Raw genomic sequence first — 21,546 nt, 5'->3', positions numbered from 1 at the left:
AGATCGCTCGTCATTCTCTTGGAACCCATAATCTTCCAGCTGAATCGTTATAACAAAATGAAAAAATGAAATGTCGTGTGACCAGGGCCTCCCGTCGGGTAGACCGTTCGCCTGGTGCAGGTCTTTCGATTTGACGCCACTACGGCGACCTGCGCGTCGATGGGGATGAAATGATGATGATTAGGACAACACAACACCCAGTCCCTGAGCGGAGAAAATCTCCGACCCAGCCGGGAATCGAACCCGGGACCTTACGATTGACATTCCGTCACGCTGACCACTTTTTTTTAATTTATTTATTTATTTATTTTTTTTATTCTGAATTGCATCTTGAAGACAATGTTAGAAAATTGTAAATTGTAATCCGAATTGATTACGGTGAAAATAACTCTTTCTATAATACTATTGACCGCATTAACGGAACGCAAAATATTCTTCCATTAGAATTTTAACAAACGTGAAAGAGAAGCAAAAGTAAAAAGTAAGATAGGAAATTAAACTTCTTCAGTGATGCACGTCTTTTGCATGAGAATAGTTTTTCCCTACTATTCTTGTGCTGTGGCATGACTCCTGTTACTTCTTGGGAAAACATGGTTTTTCGGGGTTCTGTTGAGGCCTTCACGGCTACCGTATTGGTCCCGGGGCACACGAATTCCCCCACCGTACTTCACCCTCAACAGCAATCCCCTACTTTGGCAGTCTATCTTGTTCGGTCCATTTCATATTATTTAGGTATTAACCGATGCCTTGTTTCTGAAACAAAATTTGCATCATATTCCCGAGTTTCTTTTTATGGTCTTTGTTCCGGTATATTTTGAAGTATTCGTCTTTCATATATTCTCGATATTCTTGTAGATTGTCATTGCCTTTGTTGTTAACGACATAACTGACAAAATTTCCGAATAGCCACAAAATGACATTGTTTTTTTGTGGTGGAAAGGAAATTTCTTCTGGAAAGAGTATATCGTTTAGTGTGATTTCTCTTCCATCGGTCCGTTTGAGAAAAGCGACTTGCAATACAATGTCATTCCAAATATTCTTGTATCCATTACAGATGAAGCGTAGCTTTAAGGAGTCCGAATTGTGACATTTTTGGCACACATTGGTTGCTTGTATTCCTATTGAATACAGTTTTTCATTGGTACTAATGATATTGTTGACAACTCTGTCCCAAGACGCTTGCACTTCCGTAGTCAGTGTTTTGTTATTTATATTAGTCCATATTTTTTACCAGTTTTTGTTGGGATACTTCAGCTCCATTTTATTTTGGTTTTCGCGTGATTGTGACTTCTCTACTATATATTTACTTGTCCTCTTATTTTTGTCTGTTAAAATGCATGTCAAGTAGCTTGATTCTACATAAAAGTCCTTAATATGCTTTAGGTTGTAATTTATGTTGTGAACATCTACTGGCGGCTGCATGCTTCCGGGTTTGAGAAGGTCAAATAGAGCGGCAGTTATACTGTTCCGCTGTGTCTCTATAAGTTCCAGCGTTCTTTTAATGAAGAGGGCAGTGTGTTTCCTTCGAAGGTCTGTCAGCCCTAGGCCTCCGTTTTCGGGTCTCGATGTAGTCGTTCCTACTGCTACTCTAAAAATATGGCCTTTCCTTACGTATCGACAGATTGTGCTCATTATAGATTTCGCTATGTCTGGAGGTATAGGTAAAATCTGAGCGACATATGCAGCTTTCGAAAGAACTGCACAGTTTATTAGTTTAATTCTTTGCTTGATATTTAAGTCTCTCGTTTCATGCAGTATTAAGCTGCCTCTGATTATTCCTAACGCCTGTTTCCAATTTGCAGCCGTTGTTCTTAATGGGCAACTGTAAAAAGGTATGCCCAAAGCAGTGTGACGCTCCACCTTGTTTGCCCACGGTAGCTGCATATTGTCAAGACCCTGTAAATTTAAAAACAAACTTTTCGTTTCATTTATCCTCGCACCAGTTGTCCTGGTATAAAGCAATAACTTGTCCGTTAGCTGGGCACAGTCATCATCGCTCCTTACTAGAACTCCCACATCGTCAGCGTATGCATTTGTAACCGTCTTCAATCCAGCTATTGTTATGCCTTCTAAGGTTGTGTTCAAAAGCCGCAAAAGGGGTTCCAGAGAAACCACATAAAACAACATGGACAGGGGACTTCCCTGAGGAACTCCACTAGATATCAATACTTCATTAGTATATTGTCCATTGATCGAGATTTTGGTTCGTATGCCTCTGACGATGTTCATTAAAACCGCTAAGTTGCCATCATTGAAACCTATGTGGTTCAAGGTTCTGAACAGATATCCGTAGTTGACTCTGTCAAACGCTTTAGCAAAATCAATGAAGTCAATGCCTCCATTCGCTGACGATGATGAGAAAATAGAAATAATGTCTCGATATTCACATACAGTCTTAAAAATGGTACGTCGAGGGAGACACGTCTGACGGCGTCCAATAACTTTTTCTAAAATCGGTCCCATTCGTTCTTTAATTACACGTGCAACTACCTTGTAATCTGAGTTCATTAGACTGATCGGCCTCATTTTAGTAATATCTTTCGTGTCCGTACTCCTTCCCTTTGGAAGTAGTACAGTTACACTTTCCTTGAAAGCAGCAGGAATTTCCTCTCCCCTCAAGACGTCATTAACTACTTCCGTGAATTGGGAACCTACTAGGTGCCAAAAGGTCCTATAAAACTCCACAGGCAGGCCGTCTGGGACTGGAGACTTACGTGAAGGTGAAGATTTGAGTATATCAAAAACCTCGTCATTCGTAATTTCTAACGTTAAACCTCTGTTCTCCACCTCTGTAACAACTGCCTCTATTCCGGAGTTCTGTAAAAACTCTTGTACTGAGTTGTCGTCAGTAGCATTTCCAGAATATAATTGCTGAAAAAATCTATGTGCTTCAGTTAAGATATCCCTTTGTTCTGTCAGGACACTGTTATCTTCCGTTCTGAGGCTGGCAATAAAATTTCTTCTTCTGTTTTTTGTGTGTTGTATCAAGTGGTAGATGGAGGTGTTTTCTGCCTCCATCGTCGTTCTAGTGTGTGATTTGATTTGTAATCCCCCCAAATGTACCCTCTTGATACTTATCATTTTGGCTTTAACGTTTTTAATATTGATAAAGACGTCTTGAGACATAGGTTGGTCGTAAAGGTCTCTTAAGCAAGAGTAGTAAAACTCCATTGTGTGTCTTGACCACATTGCCCTTTCTTTGGCGTAAGATATCAGTGATGCTCTTATCTTTTTCTTAGCGGCCATAGTCCACCATTCAATAGTTGTTCTACATGGTTATTACAAATGATTGAAGCGATTTCACAGCTCTACAATAACTTCATTATTTGAGATATTTTCACAATGCTTTGCACACACATACAAACACTCAAAAAGTTTTTTTAGGCATTCACAAACGTTCGATATGTGCCCCTTTAGTGATTCGGCAGACATCAAGTTCCTCCCACACTCGGCGCAGCATGTCCCCATCAATGAGTTCGAAAGCATCGTTGATGCGAGCTCGCAGTTCTGGCACGTTTCTCGGTAGAGGAGGTTTAAACACTGAATCTTTCGCATAACCCCACAGAAAGAAATCGCATGGGGTTAAGTCGGGAGAGCGTGGAGGCCATGACATGAATTGCTGATCATGATCTCCACCACGACCGATCCATCGGTTTTCCAATCTCCTGTTTAAGAAATGCCGAACATCATGATGGAAGTGCGGTGGAGCACCATCCTGTTGAAAGATGAAGTCGGCGCTGTCGGTCTCCAGGTCTGGCATGAGCCAATTTTCCGCGGGCTACGCGTGAAACTTGCCCGCACGCGTTCAACCGTTTCTTCGCTCACTGCAGGCCGACCCGATGATTCCCCCTTACAGAGGCATCCAGAAGCTTTAAACTGCGCATACCATTGCCGAATGGAGTTAGCAGTTGGTGGATCTTTGTTGAACTTCGTCCTGAAGTGTCGTTGCACTGTTATGACTGACTGATGTGAGTGCATTTCAAGCACGACATGCGCTTTCTCAGCTCCTGTCGCCATTTTTCTCACTGCGCTCTCGAGCGCTCTGGCGGCAGAAACCTGAAGTGCGGCTTCAGCCGAACAAAACTTTATGAGTTTTTCTACGTATCTGTAGTGTGTCGTGACCATATGTCAATGAATGGAGCTACAGTGAATTTATGAAATCGCTTCAATCATTTGTAATAGCCCTGTATATTTAGTACGCATCCTTAAAACAGACTGCCAAGTTTCTTGCATCTTTAAAGCTAGAGCGTTTTCAGAGAGGGTATTGATATTTAATTTCCATAGTGGGCGACCCCAATATGTCTCTTGCCTGGTTAATTTGATGCTGCACCTCACTCCGAGGTGGTCACAGAAGGCGGCTGGTATCACCCCGATACTACTGACTTTGGTGGCTAAACTGGGGGTGACATATATTCTGTCGATTCTGCTCTGTGTAGCACCATTGATATATGTGAAGCGAACCAGCGTCGGATATTTTATTTCCCACGCGTCAAACCACTTCCTGTTGGTGACCAACGCCTGCAGTTCTTGGGAGAAGTTAAAATTTGGTCGCTGATCCTTTTTATCTAAAACGCAATTAAAATCTCCACCAATCACAATTTCTGCAGGGTTTTCTTGGAGTAGAAATAAAATGTCACTTTTAAAAAAAGCTGCCCCCTCTCGTCTCGCATTGTTGCCTGAAGGTGCGTATACACTACTGGAAATTGAAATAAGAACACCATGAATTCATTGTCCCAGGAAGGGGAAACTATATTGACACATTCCTGGGGTCACATACATCACATGATCACACTGACAGAACCACAGGCACATAGACACAGGCAACAGAGGATGCACAATGTCGGTACTAGTACAGTGTATATCCACCTTTCGCAGCAATGCAGGCTGCTATTCTCCCATGGAGACGATCGTAGAGATGCTGGATGTAGTCCTGTGGAATGGCTTGCCATGCCATTTCCACCTGGCGCCTCAGTTGGACCAGCGTTCGTGCTGGACGTGCAGACCGCGTGAGACAACGCTTCATCCAGTCCCAAACATACTCAATGGGGGACAGATCCGGAGATCTTGCTGGCCAGGGTAGTTGACTTACACCTTCTAGAGCACGTTGGGTGGCACGGGATACATGCGGACGTGCATTGTCCTGTTGGAACAGCAAGTTCCCTTGCCGGTCTAGGAATGGTAGAACGATGGGTTCGATGACGGTTTGGATGTACAGTGCACTATTCAGTGTCCCCTCGACGATCACCAGTGGTGTACGGCCAGTGTAGGAGATCGCTCCCCACACCATGATGCCGGGTGTTGGCCCTGTGTGCCTCGGTCGTATGCAGTCCTGATTGTGGCGCTCACCTGCACGGCGCCAAACACGCATACGACCATCATTGGAACCAAGGCAGAAGCGACTCCCATCGCTGAAGACGACACGTCTCCATTCGTCCCTCCATTCACGCCTGTCGCGACACCACTGGAGGCGGGCTGCACGATGTTGGGGCGTGAGCGGAAGACGGCCTAACGGTGTGCGGGACCGTAGCCCAGCTTCATGAAGACGGTTGCGAATGGTCCTCGCCGATACCCCAGGAGCAACAGTGTCCCTAATTTGCTGGGAAGTGGCGGTGCGGTCCCCTACGGCACTGCGTAGGATCCTACGGTCTTGGCGTGCATCCGTGCGTCGCTGCGGTCCGGTCCCAGGTCGACGGGCACGTGCACCTTCCGCCGACCACTGGCGACAACATCGATGTACTGTGGAGACCTCACGCCCCACGTGTTGAGCAATTCGGCGGTACGTCCACCCGGCCTCCCGCATGCCCACTATACGCCCTCGCTCAAAGTCCGTCAACTGCACATACGGTTCACGTCCACGCTGTCGCGGCATGCTACCAGTGTTAAAGACTGCGATGGAGCTCCGTATGCCACGGCAAACTGGCTGACACTGACGGCGGCGGTGCACAAATGCTGCGCAGCTAGCGCCATTCGACGGCCAACACCGCGGTTCCTGGTGTGTCCGCTGTGCCGTGCGTGTGATCATTGCTTGTACAGCCCTCTCGCAGTGTCCGGAGCAAGTATGGTGGGTCTGACACACCGGTGTCAATGTGTTCTTTTTTCCATTTCCGGGAGTGTAGGTTTATAAAAGTGGTGTTAAAAATTGTGCAGCTAATTCCCCTCCCCGTCTCTAAAAGGCACACGTTTGTCATCTCGATCCCTTCTTTAGCAAGGATGGCTGTTCCACACGCGTTTTCTGGAGCCACATTCAACACCTCTTTGTACCCTGAAACATACAATTCTTTGACATTAACTTCCTGCAGGAAGGCGATATCTGTATCTGAGTGATACAGAAAGTCCTTCAGTGCAGTTACCTTTGCTTGACTGTGAATTTTGTTTATGTTTAAGGTGGTCACGTTATATGTATGTTCCACTGTGAGACGCTACGAGACAGTAATCAGAGGACGCGGTATTGGAGCCGCGTACAATAATTTCGGGTTAGATATATATAGTGTTATTTTATTTTACTTGTATTCCATTGACGGTTTTCCTTCTTTTTTCTTTTTTTTCTTTCTTCTTAGCGTTCGGTGTGACAATTTTCAATAAAAAAATTCTTCCTCAAAAACCCCTTCCGCCCCCATTGCATCGGTCTGATCCTCCTTTTCGCCCGCCCAGTTAAATCGTGGCTCGGTGATGTCGTGTCCATGTCCTTGTCCAAGTCGGGTTTCGTTGTCCATATCTGATGTCGTATTGTCATGCAAGGGTTCATATGTTCCGTGTGGCGTGTCAGCCCGTTCGTGTCCCTTGTTCCGATCCGAAGATTCGCCGACCGCTTCCTTTTGTATATCTTCGTCCTTCTTTTCGGTCTCCCGTATCTTCCTCAGCCGCTCTCTTAAAGGAGGGGCCAAATTCTCTGCAGCTTGATGTGCTCTTCGCCTCTTTTTATTTTTTGATGATTTCGGTGAAATCGTCGGTGAAACCTTTGGTGAACTTCCTGGCGACTCCATGGAAGGTCGAGGAGAAGTCACCTGTCCCGCCTTCGTGGCGGAAGATTTTTGAGCTCCGTTAATTTCTGAGTCGGCCGTTGCTGCTGTTTCTACGACACGTGAGACGGGTGGTGTCACTGGTTCGTCTTCTTGCGCCCCTCCTTTTCTTTTGACGTTTCCTGAACCTGTCTGTGGTATCCTGTCATCTGTGTGGTTGTCAGTTTTCTGTTGTATCACTTCCTCTTTATGTCCATCCACTGTAGTGCCCTCTGGGATGTTGGCCCTTTCGTGTGTAGCTACCGCTTCGTACTCTGCCATGTCTACATCAGGTATTGTCGATGAGGCTTGTCGCTCGTTGGAAGAGTTGTCAGACTCACAAGGGGAGGCCGCCAATTGTGAAATTCAGACTCAATTCATACTGCGCATAATAAAAGCTCATGGCCAGAGGTGTAATGTGGCAAAGCACCAAGATGCACTTCTCAGCCGTTGTCGAGAAAATCGACAGTTGAAAGAAACCGTTGCGATGAAATGCTCTCTACGATTTGTAATTGCCTACAGCGTCGTGGCGCAGCGGTAAGTGCTCGGGTTCGTAATCTGAAGGTCGCCGGATCGAATCTCGCACCATGCAATTTTTTTTATTATTAGTTTTTTGTAATTCAAATATATATATATATATATATATATATATATATATATATATATATATATATATGAACTATTAATGAATTGTTTATGCATGTTGTTGAAGGCGGATCGCTCTCCAATTGTACCGCCTCCATTTTTCAGTTTTTTTAACACGGTGTACCAAAGCTCTCACGTACGCACTGATTTTCGACGATGTTATAAGTTGCGCTAGGGACTGCATCTACTTTCTTTGGAAGTTAGCACGCAACTACGCTCTTATGCGGCGGCTCGTATCGACCCATTCAACATCTGTCCTTCAAGTGTAACGAGCGAGTAACGGAGTTTATATTTCATACCTGCCACAGCAAATTTGTGTTCGTGGGGTCTCTATTCTAATTCGAACGTTTGACTTACGCTATACGTATTCGTTTCGGAATATCGTTTCTACGTCTTCCGTTAACTATACGTGGTTAACATTATGAAGACAATTAATAACATTTGTGAAATACAAATTTGTTTGCGGAAAACATAATGATGTTCGAAGTCGCCAGTTTTTCCACGACAAACGACTTTCAGCAACTTATTATATGCATAATTGTTGCAACTGATTGCCGGGAATTATATATATATATATATATATATATATATATATATATATATATATAATATGTGTGTGTGTGTGTGTGTGTATACATTTGAATTACAAAAAAACAAATACTAGGAAAAAAAAGGTTGCTTGGCGCGAGTTTCGATCCGGCGACCTTCGGATTACGAAGCCGTGCGCTTACCGCGGCGCCACGACGCTGTAGGAAATTATTAATCGTTGACAGTATTTCACCGCAACGGTTTCTTTTAACTCGATTTTCTCGACAACGGCTGAGAAGTGCATCTTGGTGCTTTGCCACATTACACCTCTGGCCATGAGCTTTTATTATGCGCAGTATGAATTGAATCTGAATTTCACAATTGGCGGCCTCCCCTTGTCAGAGGGCAAGAGCGGTGCGTCCTCAGTGACATCATTACTGGCCAGATTCTGATTGTCCTCGTTAGTGAACTCCGCGGTGCCTCCCGTTTCCGTGCGCGCGTCGGAAGGTCCCGCCTGCTCGGCCATATTCTGTTGATAGGGGGCCCGGCTAGCTGCCGCGGCAGCGTACGTCACCTGCATGCTAACAACTTGGTTCAAATGGCCCTGAGCACTATGGGACTCAACTGCTGTGGTCATCAGTCCCCTAGAACTTAGAACTACTTAAACCTAACTAACCTAAGGACATCACACCTTTTTCCCCTCTGCCGGTGTGCCCCAAGGCTCCGTCCTCTCCCCCCTTCTGTACCTTTTGTACACGGCGGACATGCCGCCGCCGTCACCCCCCGTCCACCTCCTCCAGTTTGCCGATGACACCACGTTCCTTGCCCTTGCCCCCACCCTGCAGCGCTCCCAACACCTTCTCCAATCCCATCTTGACCGGTTCACCACTTGGTGCAACCAGTGGTTGCTCAAGGTCAATCCCTCCAAAACCCAGGCGATCATTGTAGGCAAAACCACCCCTTCCTTCCGCCTCCTTGATTTCTATCTCACCATCTATGGCCGTCCTATCGCCCTCACTCCCACTCTTAAGTACCTTGGCGTCACCCTCGACCGTCGCCTCTCCTGGACTCCCCACCTCCGGACAATCCAAGCCAAGGCACGCTCCCGCCTCAGTCTCCTCAAGCTCCTCTCTGGCCGTACGTGGGGTCTGGACCCCTCCACCATCCTCCACACCTATAAATCCCTCATCCGCCCTATCCTTTGTTATGCCCATCCGGCTTGGATCTCCGCCCCCCCTACCTTTTATAAATCCCTCCAAATCCTTGAACGCCATGCTCTCCGCCTCGCCTATCGCATCCGTCTCCCCTCCCCCACGCGGATCCTGTATGATCTCATCCCCTTCCCTCACCTCCTCCTTTTCCTTGAAAGGATACAGATCCTGTACACCTCCCCTTCCCTCACCTCACCCGCTCGTCTCCCCGATCCTCTCCCACCCCCGGCCGCTGCCGCGCCTGTATTCGCACGTCCCACCCGGTCTCCATCTCTCCACCCTCCTTACCCTCTCCCAAGGTGGCTTCCGCCAGCTCCCTCTCCCTGATGATGCCCTCCTCCCCTCCATCTACCCCTCCTACCAACTTTGATCCTCCCGCCCTCCTCCTGCACTTACTCCTCTGGGCACCCTCCCTCCCTTCTCTTCCTTTTCCCTCCCTCCTCCTTTTCTCCCCCCTCCTCCCCCGGGCCTCCCCTCCCCTGCCCCTCTCCTCCTGCCCCCATCTCCTAAGCCAATGGCATCCTTTTTTCCTCCCCTCTACCCCACCTCACCCCTGTTCCCCTCTTGGCAGGTCCCCGGACTCGCACACGCTCAGTGGACATTCGCGCGCCGGAGATCACCGCCATCAGTGTATCGTGTGTGCCGTCATGTTTAGTGTTCAGTGCTCACCGTCACACTCCATTGTTCACCAGTGCCATCGTATTCTTCAGTGTTTGTGCGTCGTGTCAACAGTTCGTAGTGTGGATTGTCATCGAGTGTGAACGGCTTCTTGTGCCTTTATGTTCTTGTGTCTACTGTTTTTTCCCGCCGTTTTTCTAAGTGATGTCTCTTGTCTGTTTACTTCCTTGTACTCTCTTCGGCTGAAGAGCGGCGTATTGTGCTGCTGCCAGCCTACCTGATTGTTCAGGTGTCAAAATAACAATAAAGTAAAAAAAAAAAAAAAAAGACATCACACACATCCATGCCCGTGGCAGGATTCGAACCTGCGACCGTAGCAGTCGCACGGTTGCGGACTGCGCGCCTAGAACCGCGAGACCACCGCGGCCGGCGCCAACAACTTGTCCTGGGACAGCCGCCTCGTTAGTCAGTAACTGAGGAACACGCCTCCTACTGCACTCACTTCTGACGTGCCCTGTTGCGTTACATAACGCACAAGTCCGTGGCTGCCCATCATAAAATATGAGAGCGCGATGGCCACAGATATTCAAGTAAGAAGGGATATGCCGTAAGAGCTCAGTCTTAATCTGTCTAACTCCATTCAAAACCGGAAACATGTATTGCTCCGGCCATTTTTCTGCAATATTAGATATAACCCTACCATAGGGCTGAAGAGCAGCATTGATTGCTCCGGCAGGGACCTCGAACGGCAGTTCGAAAACTCTCACTGTTCGAATGCCTAGCCCAGCATGGGAAACAAGAACGTCACTAACGGTTCCGTCTGCATGATTAAATTTCAATTTGCCACCACACTTGTCAACTATCGACTAGCACAAATCAGAGGTAATCAATTTCAAAAAGGCAGAATTTGAAACAAAAGATAGATGAACGCCAATAATTTCGTCTCCTGTGATCTTAACTGTTTCTGAAAGCCATCTTTTGATCTCAAAAGCCTTTGGTCTTTTACAGGTCCAATCAAAAGTGAATCTAACCGTATCTCTTCTTTCACAGCTAATTTCGTTCATTTTGTCATTTTAAATCACTGAAAGATGCAAAGTAAACAAAGCGCTCTACTGACCTTCGTAACAGCCACACAGCCGCTGTTTACGCCAACCCTCCCAGCGCTGCCGCCACACGTCCGTCCGGCTCGGCGGCCGAGCAGCGAATATCACTCAGCTACCGGGGCCGGACATAACAAAATAACGAATGTCTAAGTTATGTTGTCATCTTCTTGAATACACCGAAGTTGTGTACTCACTAAACAGAAATTAATAGCAGGCACATCAGCGAACCTGACTTATAGTACACACGCACTGCCCTCTCTAGAGTTAACAACAGACACAGTAATTCCACAAATTATCAAAAATGGCTCTGAGCACTATGGGACTAAACATCTGCGGTCAGAAGTCCCCTAGAATTTAGAACTACTTAAACCTAACTAACCTAAGGACATCACACACATTCATGCCCGAGGCAGGATTCGAACCTGCGACCGTAGTAGTCGCGCGGTTCCTGACTGAGCGCCTAGAACCGCTAGACCACCGGGGCCGGCCACAAATTATCATCATCTTGTTCATTCTTGTGATGAACTGGCAGAAAAGGCCAGTGTGTGCCACTTATAGCCGGCCGAAGTGGCCGTGCGGTTAAAGGCGCTGCAGTCTGGAACCGCAAGACCGCTACGGTCGCAGGTTCGAATCCTGCCTCGGGCATGGATGTTTGTGATGTCCTTAGGATAGTTAGGTTTAACTAGTTCTTTGTAGGGGACTAATGACCTCAGCAGTTGAGTCCCATAGTGCTCAGAGCCATTTGAACCATTTTTTTTGTGCCACTTATATACTTTTTAAAGTTGCAAAGAATTATATAAATAACAAATAATGTGAAAGTCGCGAGCTCTATCTTCTTATCTCGCGTTTTCTACTGAAAATCTCGTGCTTGTACTCTCGTTAACTTTACTATTACAGAGATCGCCTAAACTTTATTATTTTTTTTAATTGGCCCTGTGCACAACAAATAACTTACTTGGTCTTTCTGCTGCCACTGCCTGATCTGCTGCTTTCCATTATTTAACAGAAACATAAAGGAACCTATTATTCATGCTGAGTGAAATGCATGTTCTGTATGGCGGTTCCTGCTGTTGCTGCGGCTGCTGCTTCTTACCACAACTACATGTAATTCAAGAGAAAGGGTTTGCTCAAATCTTAAATTGCTAAATTATAACCCAAACACGTAATTCCATTTTTCAAAAACTATATTCTGAAAGCGATTCTTTCTCATTCAATCAATAAAACGCTATAAGCTCTTTCAGCAATTGCTTCGTGTGTAAATCTGCCTCCAGTGGCATTACAAATTAATCAAACTCTTGAGACAGTCTGAAATACTTCTCAATTAAATACATAGTGAAACAATTCCCTGACAGTTTCAAAAGAAATCAATGACAAAAATCAATACTTAATCTGTTCACCTAACAATGGTTTTCCTTAAGAATTCAACTCCTACCATTATCAAAATTACCGTCTGCTGCTACGCACATACACAAACCCTTTTCTTTAAATTAATAAGAGCGCTGCAAATTATAAAAAAATATCAACTCGGTACCAAATCCTGTGTCGCTGCCGGCGGTCACGTGCGCACCACAGCAGGCGGGCTCCTACACGGGCCTCCAAACTGCCACTGGTTAATCCGTGCGCTACGAAGCGCGACAACAATATCTTAGATTCCAGAGCTTGTGTATGCGCGCTGTAGCCAACCTTCAAATCCTAAGAGAGTGTTGCCAACTCTCAAATGAACAGCTCACCCAATCGCTAGACAACGGACAAATGGGTAAGGTGTCACAGCACGTAGCAGCAACAGCAGACGAAATGAAGGTGTCACATGATGTAGTAATAATGTTGTCTAAAGTTAACTACAGTTTAAACAACAAAGGCTGTAAACATGTCAGCATTGGTATGATTTCTCATCGAGAGTTCTATCTGGTGGTCGTCCTTGAAAACCCTTAATTTTGCAACGTTAAAGTGATATTATCGACTGATGAATGGTATGAACTATCCATTACGTCAATACATATTCCTATGCCGTTCCACGGCAATGTTCATTCGCCGTCTGTAATTCTGGGGGATCACACATTCACAGTACGAGACTTCCCTGGAACAATTAAAATATTTTACGTCAGTGAGTGTGTACATCTCCAGGAACAGACATATAAGAATCTAATGTACACAAGCCATAGCATAAAGTATGCTGCAGACTATCGACTAAGGTGGCAATCGTACGTCTCCACTGTGAAAAGAGCTTTTGGAGTCTATTCCCCACACTCTGCTCACTTTTATGAATTATATTCGAAATACACACAACAACAGAAGTTTTGCATCACCCCAGTTCCCAGAACTCTACATAGTTAACTTTGTAGATTCCTGATTGTGAAAACGGTTCTGGTTTATGTGGTATGTGTCTGAATAATCGCTGTAGATTGTTAGTGGTTCTGCAACTAGTGCATGAGTTTGTATTGGTGAATTTAATCGGAAATAATGGCCATACAAGGACTTTATTTTTGTGTGTTTCGTTTTTGTCTCTGGTTAAAGTGACGTGCTCCGACAATAAAAGAACAAATATTTATAAGTTATTTCAAAGAAGTTACAGTGATATTTACACCAATGACGAATGATAATTGAATATAATTGAGAACAAAAGCATATGCGGGTTGGTTAACTAATTTCTGCAAAATAATTGTAACCTTCGTAGTGTTAAGTACGTTAAAACACGAGTCTTATATATAAGAGCTTTGCAACAACTGCTCGAAAGTAACGTGCTTCTAAAATAGTCTAAAACATCTCTGATTTATTTTATGAGCATAACATCGAATCATAGGAGGAACGACGTGCATGGCATAATGTACTACTAAAAAAAATCACCCATAAAGTAAGTTATAAGGTATATATACAGATATGACTTGTTCCTACATCAAAATCACAGGTGTCACTAATGTATCCAATGTATAACGCTTCCGTTTCAGATACCTGAAAGCGGCCTTACGCCTAAATTGTAAAATCGTACATGAAATAAAGAGAATGGCAGATGAAGGCATCATGAAATCTTACAAAAAATTCATCAGAGCTGCAGACCCTATCGCACTGAAAATTACACAGTACATTACAGTGAATGACGATTTATCAGTTAATGTCAGCAACACTAAAATTGCATATCGTCTACAGAAGTACGTCATTGGACGATCAAAAGGAAAATCAGTATGATGTGGAAGAAAAATGGCTCTGAGCACTATGGGACTTAACTTCTGAGGTCATCAGTCCCCTAGAACTTAGAACTACTTAAACCTAACTAACTTAAGGACATCACACACATCCATGCCCGAGGCAGGATTCGAACCTGCGACCGCAGCGGTCGCGCGGTTCCAGACTGTAGCGCCTAGAACCGCTCGGCCACTCCGGCCGACTAAGATGTGAGGAAAATTTTTACTTCTCATAATACTGGTAGCCCTTTTTAAATGTGAGTAAATGTAAGAAAAAGCCTCTAAAAAGAAGAAAAGAACAGCTGTAAACCATCACAACTTCACTTTTAGAAGATCACAATTCGTAAGTATCGACAGGTATAACTAAGAGATGATGTGAAATGTTCTGGTCACGTAAGACCAGTATTAGGGAAGGCGCAAGGAAAACTTGAGTTTTGTTAGAAGGGTTCTGGCAAAGTACGGCCTATCTGCAAACCGTCTTGTTGGTGCGAGCAATCCTACTGCCACAGTGTGTAGGGGTCCTTATCAGTCAGACAGGGACAGGCAAACGGCGCAAGTTGTGATGTTCGCGTTGTGTGGACCCACTCTGTCCCAGACATCGCATAGGGAGAGAACATCCGAGAGATTATTTCTGTGGCTTCCGCACTGGTGTTCCATTCCCACTCCCAGGGAAATGTATTTGATCGTAGAGAAATCCTTCCACGGGCTAGATAAGATGAGTTCTGGCTTTCAGACAGAGAAGAGTACTATCCTCACTAATTAAAGGCTGATTGGAGAAAATTAGTACTACCAGGTGTTTCCAAACGAATGTCGAAGTTTTAAGCCTTTACAGCGTTTATTACATTTAACTAGCAATTATACACTAAAGCGCCAAAGAAACTGGTATAGGCAAACGTATTCAAATACAGAGAGATGCAAACAGACAGAGTATATCGCTGCGGTCGGCAACGTCTATACAGGGTGTTACAAACAGGTACGGCCAAACTTTCAGGAAACATTCCTCACACACAAAGAAAGAAAATATGTTATGTGGACATGTGTCCGGAAACGCTTACTTTCCATGTTGGAGTTCGTTTTATTACTTCTCTTCGAATCACATTAATCATTGAATGGAAACACACAGCAACAGAACGTACCAGCGTGACTTCAAACACTTTGTTACAGGAAATGTTCAAAATGTCCTCCGTTAGCAAGGATACATACATGCATCCACCCTCCGTCGCACGGAATCCCTGATGCGCTGATGCAGCCCTGGAGAATGGCGTATTGTATCACAGCCGTCCACAATACGAGCACGAAGAGTCTCTACATTTGGTACCGGGGTTGCGTAGACAAGAGCTTTCAAATGCCCCCATAAATGAAAGTCGAGAGGGTTGAGGTCAGGAGAGCGTGGAGGCCACGGAACTGGTCCGCCTCTACCAATCCATCGGTCACCGAATCTGTTGTTGAGAAGCGTACGAACACTTGGACTGAAATGTGCAGGAGCTCCATCGTGCACGAACCACATGTTGTGTCGTACTTGTAAAGGCACATGTTCTAGCAGCACAGGTAGAGTATCCCGTATGAAATCATGATAACGTGCTCCATTGAGCGTAGGTGGAAGAACATGGGGCCCAATCAAGACATCACCGGCAATGAGTCGCATGTCAACACAAGCACCGAAGTCAACATTACCTTCCTTCAATTGGGCCAACTGGCGGTGAATCGAGGAAGTACAATACATACTGACGAAAGTAAAATGAGCTCTGACATGGAAATTAAGCGTTTCCGGACACATGTCCATGTAATATCTTCTCTTTATTTGTGTGTGAGGAATGTTTCCTGAAAGTTTGGCCGTACCTTTTTGTAACACCCTGTATAAGACAAGTGTCTGGTGCAGTTGTTAAATCGGTCACTGCTGCTACAGTGGGAAGTTACCAAAATTTAAGTGAGTTTGAAAGTGCTGTTATAGTCGGCCCACGAGAGACTGGACACAGCATCTCCAAGATAGTTGGGATTTTCCCGTACGACCATTTGACGGGTGTACTGTGAATACCGCGAATCTGAGAAAACATCAAAATCACTGACGTCGCTGTGGCCCGAAAAAGATCATGCAAGAACGGGGCCAACGACGACTGAAGAGAAACGTTCAGCGTGACAGAAGTGCAACTCTTCCGCAAATTGCTTCAGATTTTGATGCTCGGCCATCAACAAGTGTTAGCGTGCGAACCATTCAACGAAACATCACCGATATTGGCTGTCGGAGCCGAAGACCCACTCGTGTACCCTTGATGACTGCACGACACAAAACTTTACGCCTCGCCTGGGCCCGTCAACACCGACATTGGACCTTTGATGCCTGGAAACATGTCGCATGGTCGGTCGAGTCGCGTTTTAAATTGTATCGAGGTTATGGACGCGTACGGGTAAGGGGACAACGTCATGAATCCATGGACATGCCAGCCGGGAACTGTTCAAGCTAGCGGAGCCTCTGTAGTGGTGTGGGGTGTTTGCAGTTGGAGTGATATGGGTACCCTGGTACATCTAGATGCGACTCTGGCAGGTGACACGTACCTAAGCATCCTGCCTGATCACCTGCATCCATTCATGTCCACTGAGCATTCCGACGGACTTTGGCAGTTCCAGCAGAACAATGCGACACCCCACACGTCCAGAATAGCTACAGAGTGGCTGCAGGAACACTCTCCTGAGTTTAAACACTTCCGCTGGCCACCAAACTCCCTGACATGAACATTATTGAGCATATCTGGCCTGCCTTGCAACGTGCTGTTCAGAAGAGATCTGCACCCCTTCGTACTCTTACAGAATTATGGACAGTCCTGTAGTGGGACGCGAAATTGAAGCGTCACCCATCCGCCAGTGTCAGCCCAGTTTCCAGGTGAATATAAGTTTAATTTAGTGTTTTGTTTATGTATTTTGTAATATTTGTAATGTTTGTGAATTATCTAAAGTTTTGTATTTATTTTTATGTTTCATGTACGGAGAGAGCGGCGCAACGAACGGAGACAGCATCTTCAATGCCGGGACCAGAGAGAAAATTGCTGTCCACTATACGTCGCGGGTCGACAGCCAAGAGCAACAGAAGATCCTGAAACCGAGTTGTTGCGTCGTGCTTCTAAAAACTGAAAAAATAAGAATTTGTAATGTTTCTACAACAATGACGTCATAGAAAGTTTAATCATGTTGTAGATGTTCAGTCCTATCTTGTCAAGGCTCATGTTCACGGCTATATGTAGTATATATGAAGATAATAAACTAGTGTATACTACAAAAGTTTAAATACGTGTTTCGAGAATTTATTTATGAAGAATTATGTTAAGGAAGAAGTATTACTGATTTATGTGACAAGATTATTAATTTTTGACAACGTTCATCGCGAGTTTGAGTCTTGAAAGTTTATTCAATGTGGTTTTAATATTTATTAAAGCAGATAACTTGCATTAATATAATTTCTGAGAAGAAGCAAACGACATCTAAATTGAAAAAAGTTTGCGCAAACCAACTGGGCTGAGTGACGTAATTCTGCGCATACGATTCAAGTTATGATGTTTTAATTACAGTTTCGTTCAAGAACCATTCAGAGGCAACTTCAAAAAGAATTTAAATAATTTGAAGTGTTTTGTAACTGCTAGGTGACGAAGTCTGCACATGGTCATATGTCAAAAGAAAATCATTCATACAAAACTTACGTCGTTACACTACACCAGCCCTGCGGGATTCACGGTATCTGTTCCCTCGAGCACTACTTCAGACATTAGTCGATTTCAAGCCAAGTCGTGTTGTGGAACTCCTGCATGCTTGCGGCGACCCGACACAATATTAGGCAGGTGTACAAGTTTCTTTGGGTCTTCAGTATAAACAATACATCAAATGAAATGGCAGCACAAATAGTTTTGCCTGTATATCGAGGAGCATGGGCATGCACGGTTTCCTGTGTCTTCCGACTGGTTAAAGGACGTTGTAGCAGACCGCTGGACTGGCCGAAACAGGCCGAATGTTATAGTGTTTCGCATGTCCTGCAACTTCGGCCGAGTTGACGTCAGGCGATGTTCACCTCTGAGGGTGGGAAGAACTCGATCGATGCGTGCCGTGTGACGAATTGCGCCGTAATATTTCTGGCTTTGCAGCCATCATATTCAGCTGCTAGAAGCTCTCTTAGAGCAGTTGAGAAGCCAGCAGTAGGAAGACGACATAATGTGGTGAGAGGTACCGATGTCAGATGGTCTGCTCGGCATCGTGAGGAAGACCGCCTAAATTCTGGTCCTTTTCAGCAATTGCTTGTTCGGAATTTGCGCGCCTGAATGATAATCTCCAGTTATTAACCCTAGGACGCCGAAGGGGGGAGGGGGGGGGGCGTTCGTTGAACCCATAGTTTTTTTATGTCCCCTGCATTTGCCCAAGTAACTTTCATTCTACATATTCCCTTTGAGTTATTGTTTGTTGGCTATTTTATGAAACGTTAGTCTCAGTATATTTTATAGAAAATTCCTGCTTTGAAAGAAAAAATAAATAAACTTATTATGGGTTGTGATATTATTGGTTCAAAAATGGGTCAAATGGCTCTGAGCACTATGGGACTTAACATCTTAGGTCATCAGTCCCCGAGAACTTGGAACTACTTAAACCTAACTAACCTAAGGACATCACACAACACCCAGCCATCACGAGGCAGAGAAAATCCCTGACCCCGCCGGGAATCGAACCCGGGAACCCGGGCGTGGGAAGCGAGAACGCTACCGCACGACCACGAGATGCGGGCGATATTACTGGATTTCAGACATTTTGCATATGAGAAAAGGACAGCCATCGAGCTGTAGTTCGTAATGATACTAAGCATGACAACGCGAGAGTAAAGAAACGAAATCTGTTTATAACGTGCGCCTATACCAAGACGCGCAGCCAGCGTTTAAAAGGTACTTTTAAACACTATGAGTCGCTGGGCGCAGATATTTAAAATCATTGCCGCAGCGCTTGATAGCAAGAAGCTGCGAAACAGAAGAAAGAACAATTTATCATTTGTTAGGAAAATTCTATAGAGTCTTTATAGTTGGTTGTACTTCTGGTCGCCGGTATGTTAACATGTACTTCATTACCTTTGATGTCTGGTCGTCGACTTGTTAAGACGTGTTGTGTAGCACCGCTACAAGTTATATTTCATTTTGTGTGAAAAACCACGTTATCACCAAGAAAAAAAAACCGCTTTTGTAATCCTCGTGACGATAAAAAATACTTACGCGCACGCCAGGACATTTAATTTTTACAAAGTATCACACATACAAAAGCAGCGATTGTTGGACTGCTCCATGTATGAGATAAACATAAAAATGTAAGTTTCGTATTCATTGTAAATTTGTTAATGTTTATAGTTTAACGCCTTTGTTCTTTGAGAATATATTGATGCTTCACTGTACAGAGAATCTACGCTTATTCTTTTCTTTGAATTAACCACAAACAATGTTTATCTTTAAATGAACTTTGTTACAGGTTCGCTCTTTATTGCGGTGTCTCGATTGTATTTGGGAGACCATTAATGTGTTCAATTTCCGATCTGACAACTTTTTTTACAACATTTCACTGTTTTGCATTCCTTTCCAATTTTTTATTATTATTCAAATAGGTCCCTTAGGTAATTTCATTGAAGAGTCTGATTGCGTGAAAGCAATCCGGGTTAAGAGGTCATTTGAAAAACTATTTTGTCTCCTGAACACAATCGAGAACCGACGCATCGGCGATCATTCATTAATTTTTCTTTCTTTCCAAGTCGTACCAAAAAACGGCCAAGGAGAACTGCCGTGAGTACGCAATCTCGTGTTAAAGGTTGCATTCCTTATCTTGTCGGCAAACATTGCCATAAATTATCATCATCAATGTTATATTTGGTTAAATGTGAAAAGCAAAAAAAAAAAACCTTTTAACGTTAGATGTGGCGCCCGAACAGGGACCTAACTAAAAAACTAATTTGTTCTTTTTATTTTCATGCTACCATCTGGAGAAAATTGGAAGCCAAAACCAGTGATAAAAAAAAAGACGCATATGCAGAAAATCGCAGTAAGAATCCACAACAGCAATAAATAGCAGTGCGCAAGACAACTAATGTGAGTACGATTTTTCATTACGTTTGACGCTTTGCGTACCGAGCATTCTGTCGGCTCGTGACATTCACTCTCTACGCTTTTTTCCTTTTCTTCAAGCAATTTAATTTCCAAGTTTCTGTTTCCTTTTGCTATTAGATCCGCCTCTATCACATCATTTCGCTTACAACAGTTAGAAATAGTTAGCCAGAATTTCCATTGTTGTGCATTTTAGTGAATCACAATGGCCGTTATCTGTGCCAGTTTCAGTGCTCTATAAGTGTTTTTCATTTATTTTATCACTCCCGTTGCCATATTGGCATTTTCGTGTGTCAGAGTTTCAATTGTTTATAACGCGCAAGCAATATCTGAGAAATCAGGACGCGAAATCCTTGGCGCACCTGACAAGTGAAAATCATAATTAAAAAAATTATCTTTTCTAGCTCGTGCAGTGTAACTACTTTAAATTTACAATGGCTGATGAGCAACCAAGGCAACTTAGACCGCGCGCGGGTGTAGACAAACCTGAATCTCGTAGTGAGGGAACAACAGACGACGAAGCGACACGTGAGCTGTCGGCGCCACAGACCGCATCGCAGTCACGTGAATGCTCGCTGTCAGATATACTAAAATTGTTTGCTGATATGAAAACCAGTTTTGAAGCAAACATGGCACAGCTTACAAACCAAAGTGACAATCTTGGAACGCAAATCAGTCAGTTAGCAAATCAAAGTGACAGCAGGTTCAACAGTTTAGAATCAAGGATAGAGGACATCCAAGCACAAATCAGAAATTCGAATGACACCATGAAGGAAAAAATTAAAGCCATTACCACTGCTTACGCAAGCGAGCTGAACGCAAGCGTACATGCAAAAATTGATAGTGTTCTTTCGATGGTGGAATCCGCCGAGACCAATATTGGTAGCAAGTTCATAGATATGCAGGCCCAAATAGATGTGTGTAAATCAACTGCGAGTGACTCTTTGAAACATTACAGTGATGTTTCAAAGACAGTACGCCAACTGACAGAAGGTGTCAACCACGTTGGCGAGCGAGTTGAAGACCTTGCTCAGCAAATATCCGATGTCAATATTGACAAAAAGATCGCAGATGTCAACACCGGTATAAGAAATACACTTAATAGGGAATTTGAAGAGTGGATGCAATCTAAAGAACGGTACAGTGTCAGCAAG

The 21,546-nt window shown here is 44.4% G+C and overlaps 1 protein-coding gene across 4 annotated transcripts in view; it reads right to left on the bottom strand.

The window, feature by feature from the left end:
• The window catches only part of LOC124554143 (26S proteasome non-ATPase regulatory subunit 10-like), a 107,082-nt gene that overhangs the window by 70,981 nt on the left and 14,555 nt on the right, over positions 1 to 21,546 (bottom strand). For 3 of the 4 annotated variants that reach the window (XR_006968260.1, XR_006968261.1, XM_047128207.1), the window contains exon 2: positions 11,118 to 11,215. The exons of the other annotated variant lie outside the window; for it this stretch is intronic. The gene's annotated coding sequence lies outside the window, so the exon portion shown is untranslated. The remainder of the gene's footprint in view (positions 1 to 11,117; positions 11,216 to 21,546) is intronic. 4 annotated transcript variants of the gene reach the window in all.

This window comes from Schistocerca americana, chromosome 11 (genome assembly GCF_021461395.2).
Source record: "Schistocerca americana isolate TAMUIC-IGC-003095 chromosome 11, iqSchAmer2.1, whole genome shotgun sequence".
In the NCBI taxonomy this organism is placed as follows: Eukaryota; Metazoa; Arthropoda; class Insecta; order Orthoptera; family Acrididae; genus Schistocerca; species Schistocerca americana.
The sequence above is the reverse complement of the archived record's forward strand: the minus strand, read 5'-3'. Positions and strand labels throughout refer to the sequence as shown.